This window comes from Cyprinodon variegatus, unplaced genomic scaffold, assembly GCF_000732505.1.
Source record: "Cyprinodon variegatus isolate N-32 unplaced genomic scaffold, C_variegatus-1.0 Scaffold205, whole genome shotgun sequence".
NCBI classification, from domain to species: domain Eukaryota; kingdom Metazoa; phylum Chordata; class Actinopteri; order Cyprinodontiformes; family Cyprinodontidae; genus Cyprinodon; species Cyprinodon variegatus.
In genome coordinates, this window is record NW_015150658.1 from 574,088 (window position 1) to 581,625 (window position 7,538).

The following is a 7,538-nucleotide window of genomic DNA, read 5'->3' on the forward strand; positions in this document are numbered from 1 at the left end:
CTGGAGGTTTCTTCCTGTTAAAAGGGAGTTTTTCCTCTCCACTGTCGCTACAAGCATGCTTAGTGTGAGGGATTGCCTTAGAGTCAATAAGTTGATGCAATCAACTGGTTTTCCTTAGATAGAAATTTTTGAATCGATTTGATTGTATGATCTGGTGAGCTGTAAAGTGCTGCTATAGAAATAGCTGAATTGAATTGAAAAGTGATGAGCTACTTTATCTCTTTCAGCCAACTTTTTGTGGTGAAGAAGAAAAACAGCCACCTTCTTTCAGATCTTAAGATGGTTCTGCTTAGGTCTGCCGTGAAGACGCATGGAAAGGATTTACTTTGATAGGCCCACCATGCAGCCGATCAGATACAAAGGCAGACGGATGGCTCATACCATTTATGTGAAACAAGGACCCTGGGTCTCCAGAGTTAGTGATTAGAGCTCAGTAGGCTGGCACACAAAGTAAGCATCTGGCTGGATTGCTATGATATTTCAGACTGCAGAGAGCTCAGAATTTAAGAAAAGTAAATTAACCATTTCTGTTTATTTACTTAAAGGCTTAGTTAAAATGGAAAAAAAGTAGAAATACATTTTGTAATAAAAGAGGCCCAAAAGTAAGTTCTTGATTAAACATGCAAGATTGGAAATACAAACTATTAACAAGGCTCTCAGGCACACTGAAGATGATGAGTCTGGGAGCTGAGCCAACACAAATGGATCTTTCAGAGAAGCCAAACTTTTAGTTTCCATGTTATCTTTATTTGTTTTGCTCTGATCCTCTTGTCAAGAGTAGTTAAAGTATTTCCTTCTCTCTTACATCACTCCATGACTTTTGTATATAACCACCAATTAACTTAAAGCGCATGCTTTGTAATTATGTCAAAGCTGGCGTCTATGATAAGAGCTCCATGTAAAAAGACATCTTGCTTAATTCAAACAAATCTGTGGTCCTTAAATTTGACAAAGTATTCCATCTTTGCACAATCATCTTTAGGTGTTACCTTATCGGACGACAGTGGAAAATGCCCTCCCCACCGACAACAAAATCCTAGAGGATCAACAGCGTCTCGCTGCAAACACTGACAGCTAAAATGCTGATTGTATGCATCCCTACTGGGTGTCTCCAGTCCAGCCTCTTATCTAGATGGACATCAAGGATTTTTGACTCCTCCACCACCTCCACTTCTTCTTCTCCCATGAAGATTACGGTGTTTGTTACAGTCATCTCCTTTGTCTTGCTAGTATTCAAGATAAAATGATTCTTCCTACGCTATGCCACAATGTAGACCACGAGCTCTCTGTACTCAACGTCTGGGGGAGTGATCTGAGTATTTCAGTGTATTCTGAATATTTCTGGGAATTAATGATGAGTGTGTCCTGTAGTACTTTGGACCTGCTGCAGTCTCACCAACTGTGGTTGGTTTATCAGGCAGTCTTTGATCAGGATGTTTGTGGAGGCATGCCTCTGTGTCATCTGGAGTTCCTACCACGTATGATTTCTCCAATTGTGCTGAAGGCTCTTCCAGAGGCTGCCTGACTGCTTCTCTGGTTAATGCTCTTAAAGCCATGTCTTACTAGGTTAGCAGTTAAGTCATTATTTTTCTATTTTCAAGCGTTGGATTAAACTGATTGCTGTCAGAACTTCAAATGGAATTGATCATAAGCAATCCCCACTTTAGACTTCTCCAAAACGGTCTCTCTGGGCGTACTGCTGTGTTCCTTAATCTGCATGTTGTTCAATAATGTACTTTAACGAACCTCAGAGGCCTTTGAAAAACAGATGGATTTATGCTGAGATTAACATACCAGCTGATGGGCTCTATTTCTAATCTGGTAATGTTACTGTTGATAAACATAACCTAAATAAAATGTAAAAGGAAAAACTCTTGTAATAACAAGCTGTATGACAAAATGCATTCACTCTGGTATTTCAGGTTCATATACAAAACATTTCATAAATGCAGCAGATTCCTTGGAAGGAGAAGCACCTCCTTTTCACCCGTTAAACTAAATCACATGTAACTAACTTCAATGCCACTCCCTATCACACTGTTGCTCCATAATAACTCAACTATGTTCGCTCATCACTGACCAGTTACTACACCCTACGTAGTTTGAGAAATGCTGGTTAAAGGGTTGCTTAATAGGCGTCGAGAGGTCATGAGGTTTATGACTATCATAACCAGAGCTTTATATATTAGATCCCAAATATATATTTTTATACTTATTTACATTTCTTTATTATTTGTAACTGATCAGGTCATGCAGTTCTGCTGCAAAATTGAGTTAATTGATTTCCAATTTATTACTGTCTATTTCTCTTTCCGCAACCTGCAGCTATTCCCAAATGCTACAATTCAATATCCTCTTATCCACCATGGGTAAACAAATCATGTGCTCTTTTTTTTCCAGACTGAAGGTTCAATGCTGAACAGGAACTCTTCAGTTTCCTCTTTTCTTTGTACTGGAGGAAGAACAGGTGAAGCTGAAGCGCAGTTTGGCTTTGCTCCCTACTGAACTGTAAATACAGCAGTCCCCGGCGCACGTAAACACAATCAAAGTGTGACCTTTACCAGATTTTGCCTGGTGTCAATATTTGAGAAGGTTAATGAGGAGAACAGGGGGCCTATTAGCAGCCTTGGTAGAGCAGATATGAAATTTGAGTCTAAAGAAGTGGACCTTCCACTTCATTTGTTTTCCAGCTGAGAAGAGATTTAAATTTGACAGTTATTGATCCAAATCAGTCATCAAGGGATCAACAGGATGATGTAAGTGAAAAGCAACATGCTGTCACGCATAGGTGTCTGAAGAACTGATAAAAATAACCACATTCATAGTTAAAGCTTAGATATACACTCTCAAACTTTAAGGTGACAAACATAAGAGTACTGTTTTGTCTAAGTCGGTTGTTGTTTTTGATGCAGAACTTTGAAGCAACAAAGCTTCGTTCCTGGAATACTTGTTAAACTCCAAGAATCTCACTTAAAAAATGAAATCCACTGCAAAGAAAATGCAGGAAGATGAATGTATACTGAGCTTAATATGAACCTTTTCTTTGACAGCTTCCCACCTCCCAGCATATGGCGCTGTTATGAAAAGAGCAATAGATGACTAAAGCCAAGAAAAAGCACTTGAGAGCTGTCGGGTAAACAAGATGTTATTCCAGTGATTCCTTCTAAAGCATGGTTTTGATTTTACACCTATCAGGCTTTTTAAAACGTTGCACCGAGAGTGTCTAAAACAGCCTGATGGGTGTAAAAAAAAAAGGGAAAAAGGAAAAAAAAGTATAGAAAAACAGTTTAAAGAGATGAACGGACAAAATGTTAGAAATGACTACTGGTCGTCTTACTAGGATCTTTGTTTGGGACTTTGGGATTAACAGATCTATGTACAAGTCAGCCATCAGAGCTGGAGGTCTGTTAAAAATTATCCTCCAAATGCTTTGATTAAATTCATAAGCAAATTAAACTCAGTGCTTATCTGAGTCGTGTGTGATAAAATAGGAAACTACACACAACTGATACCTGTGTTTATAGTACCATGATTAAAAATTAAACTCTATGCTAGAATAAAATCAAACTGTCTTTTATGCATAGACTATAGATTACAAAAGTAAAAAAAAAAAAAAAATCTAATATGGCTTAAAATTTTCAATAATGAGGTAAAATGTACTTTTGTTTGGACAAGCATAGGCTTTTATATGATTTTAAATATTAAAATAACTTGATTTGTTTGTATTAAACCACAATTTCCTCTCAAATCATAGACATGCTAGACTACAAGTAATTTAAATAGAACTGATCTGACAACATCCATTCATCTATTTTTTCCCGCTTATTCCCCCAGGCTCGCGGTGGGGCTGACGCCTATCTCCGGCAGTCTACTCCGGCAATCTCTGGTGTACCCCAGAGAGGTGGGGTACACCCTGGACAGGTCACCAATCTGCCACATAGAGACACACAACCATGCACTCACACACATTTATCATTGATTTTAGAGATGGCAGTTAACCTAACAGTTATGTTTTTAGACTGTGGGAGGAAGCCAGAGTACTCAGGGAGAACCCATGCATGCACAGAGAGAACATGCAAACTTCATGCAGAAAGACCCCGGGGAGGGTCGAACCTGGAACTTTCTTGCTGCAAGGCAACAGTGCTACAAACTGTGCCAGGTAGGCAAAGCAATCTTAAAGCGAAGCAGCAGATAAATAAAACAAAGTACCGGTATTGACATTTATAGTTCTGGAGAGGTTCGGAAAGACATTTATGGACTTTTGTCTTCATCTGAGAGATGCAATCCGGAACCACTGATCACAGAGCTGCACCCCAAAAAAAATTTAGATTATTCCAAAGTCCATTGAGAAAAGTATTGTAGTGTCTCACAAAATCTAGTGTAGGACTAATGGCAATATCAGAGTGAAAATCACCATCCTGACAGTCAAATATAATATTTTATAAATAATATAAAAATGAGTGTTTGGGGCTGCCTTCCTGACTGAAGCCTTGAACCATTTTCAGTAATTGATACAACTTTGAATTCTGCTCTCTAGAAGAGAATCCTAAAGAAGAAGGTACGCTCATCAAGTTACAGCATCGAGATTAGGTACACTGCCTACAGCAGAATGATCCTAAACGCTGGACCAAGTTCATCTCTGAGTGGCTAAGAGGAGCAAAAAGGGGATTTGAGGTGGCCTAGTCAAAGTTCAGACTTATGTCCAATTGAGGCATGACCTTTAATAAATAGTTTGTGCTTTAAAGCCCTTCTGCGAGGCAAATTAAAGCAGTTCAGCATTAAGGAATGGGACAATATTGCTCGATAGTGAAAATCACTCCAAACACTTGATGTCAGGTACAACCATATATTGACTTTTCATCCAGCTCCATGTGCTTTGAGATTTTTTTCTCTTTAAAAACTAAGTCCTCATCTAAAAAGGGAATTTTATTCTCCTCAGATCAGATCTTGCAATATGTTTCATGATCTAAAACCTAAAAGAATATCAAATACAGCAACAGCGGTAGAGATAAGTTAAAATGTAAAAACCTTTTCACAGTAATTCTCTGTTAGCTGGTCCAGAATCTCTCAGGAGTTTTGAATATGTCCTGCAGGATCGCACCCCATTTTCCTACAGTGTTACTGACAGCTGATGACATGATAAATGTTACCGATAGGAAACATCAGTAAGAGATGTGCTTCCTGACAGAGATGAGGACCAAAATATCTCCTTCCCTGATTTACCTTTTATAAAGTCCTGACTGAATTAGAAAGTTGTTTTGATGTTAACTATCTTATCACCAATCTGAACTATTTTTCTCCCACAGGTATAGTTATAACACACATAAATATCTGCATACAGCAAGTTTACAAAATCACAATGATGTAAAGATTTAGAAACAGCTCCATTACCTACCCAATAGATTCTTCTGAGGTTTCAGCTCAAGCCCTTTCCAGATGGGCACTGAGCAGCATAGAAGCCCCCTCTGTCAGGTTTCTAAAGGAGGCATAGTCCACCTGTGGAGGCCTGGCAGATCCTAGAAGATATGATCAAAGGTAAAACAGTAGCCGCTGAGAAGAAAGTAAAACAAATCCTGCTGTAACTTAGAGACCTAAAGAGTACACTGTGAGGCTTAAAAACAAGGAGAGGTGTGTGCTGGTGTATAGTTTCAGTCAGTATTAAAGGAGGGAGGAGAGTGAAGGGGTAAAGGAGGAGGAGACTCTACGTTTGTTCTGCACCGACTGCTCCTCGCCGTGAGAGGAACCATCTCAGCAGCTGGTTTTTCTGGTCCTTCCGCCCATAGGTGTGTCGAGGCCGCTGATCAAAACGAGGGAGGCACCTCCTGAGCTGCCTGCCTTAATCATAACCTCTAGAGTGTCACGATTGCATTTCACACAAAGGTGTGCATCATAGAGCAGAGTAAGGCCAGTGGCATTTCTGAAAACATAAAACCAGTAAATTTGCTTAGAAGCAACTTTATCAAACCCTCTGTGAATTATTTTATTATTCTCCCTTTATTGATTTCAAATTTTGTTTGGCAGAAAAGAAGTTTGACTATAAAGAGTAGTAAATCTTCTTATCTTTGCAGCAACACCTTATGGATGGAGTTAAAAATTAACTATGTGAGCTACTTGTTCAGTGTATTGGGTGTGTTTTTAGAAAGAAATGCATCACTCCTCTTTTTTTTCTCTTTTATTCTTCTGCGAAACAATGAGCTCTATTTAGACACTCATTATGAAAGGTATTCCCTGCAAAGGAATCCCTCTTGCAATCCTCTCAGCTGCTTGGTTGTCTCTCGCCAAAACAGAGCTACTGAGACACCAGGATCAAGCTTCACCTTCCCTCCAGGGGCTGGGTGGAGCCCACCATGATAAAGCAAACCAGCATCGTACTTTTGGAAAAACAAAGTGTTATAAGCTTCACTTGAGCAGACGTGCATTGTTCTGAATCCCATAACCTGCCGAGAGTGATGCAGATGACCCGCTTTTGTGTTCCCATGTTAGCCGGGCAGAAAATATTATGTGACCCCTAAAGGTAAAAAAGGCAGAGGTCAGATTTCACTGAGGTGAAAAATGATACAAAAAGGCATCCTGGGCAATGTGTTGGTCTCCATCCAGCGGAGGATGTGCAGCTGTTTTGTAGAAGTATAAAGATAAAGCAGGGAATAAGTCTTTAGGACTGTTTTCTGAAAAGCCTAGTCTGGAAGTAGGAATAAGAGTGATCCTTTGACCAAGAAAATGAGTAATTTTCAGCTTTTAAAGGGACAGGGTATTACAATAAAGTCACCTCTGTCTTACAGAAATATATTTTTTGACTGTTCTCCCTGCTGTCCTCTGGAAAGAGACTTCGAAGCATCCGATGCAGGTCCAGCAACTTCCAGAACAGTTTTTTTCCCCACTGCCATTAGACTGCTGAATATTGTGTAAAATTGGATAAAAAAAACAACCCTGAACATTGGAACTGTAACTAATATACAGTCGTATGTTTTCATTATTACTGCTGCACTTTAAAAAAATTTATTGAGAGCTGTACTTAACGAAATTTCTTTTTGTATACACTCTGTGTGTACAAAATGATTATAAAATCTGTCTAAATCTAAAGTGTTAATATTAGTCACAAAAGCAGTAATGTCCCATAAACTTTCCTGTTTTACAACAATACATTTACAAATGTCACGCATTTTACATAGATTGTATGAGCTAATCCAACAAAAAGGAAAACAAAACTGTAAATCTGAAGGAATAATCATACATGGTTACATTTTTTTTTTTTAACATTGAAATATGTAAAAGTGTGCATGTGGATTTGCACTTCCTGAGTCATTACTGCGTTGAAACACCTTATGCTGCTGAAATCGTGGCCCTTTCTGCTTTGAAAAAAAGCATCAAGGAACATCTGTGCACTTTCTTTCCATTGATTTTTATTTAGACATGGGTCTCAGCTTTTAAGTTTTAACCTTTCAATTTGCTTAATATGCTTCCATTGTAGCTCTGACTGCATGTTTAGGTGTATTGTACTTCTGGAAGGTAAACCTTTGCCTCAGTCTCAAGTTTTTTGC

The 7,538-nt window shown here is 38.8% G+C and overlaps 1 long non-coding RNA gene across 1 annotated transcript in view; it reads right to left on the bottom strand.

Annotated features, from left to right (window-relative positions):
- The window catches only part of LOC107088065, a 12,903-nt gene extending 7,270 nt beyond the window's left edge, over positions 1–5,633 (bottom strand). The window contains exon 1 of the long non-coding RNA XR_001481364.1: positions 5,396–5,633. This is a non-coding gene — a long non-coding RNA (uncharacterized LOC107088065). The remainder of the gene's footprint in view (positions 1–5,395) is intronic.
- Between the last annotated feature and the right edge of the window lie 1,905 nt (positions 5,634–7,538).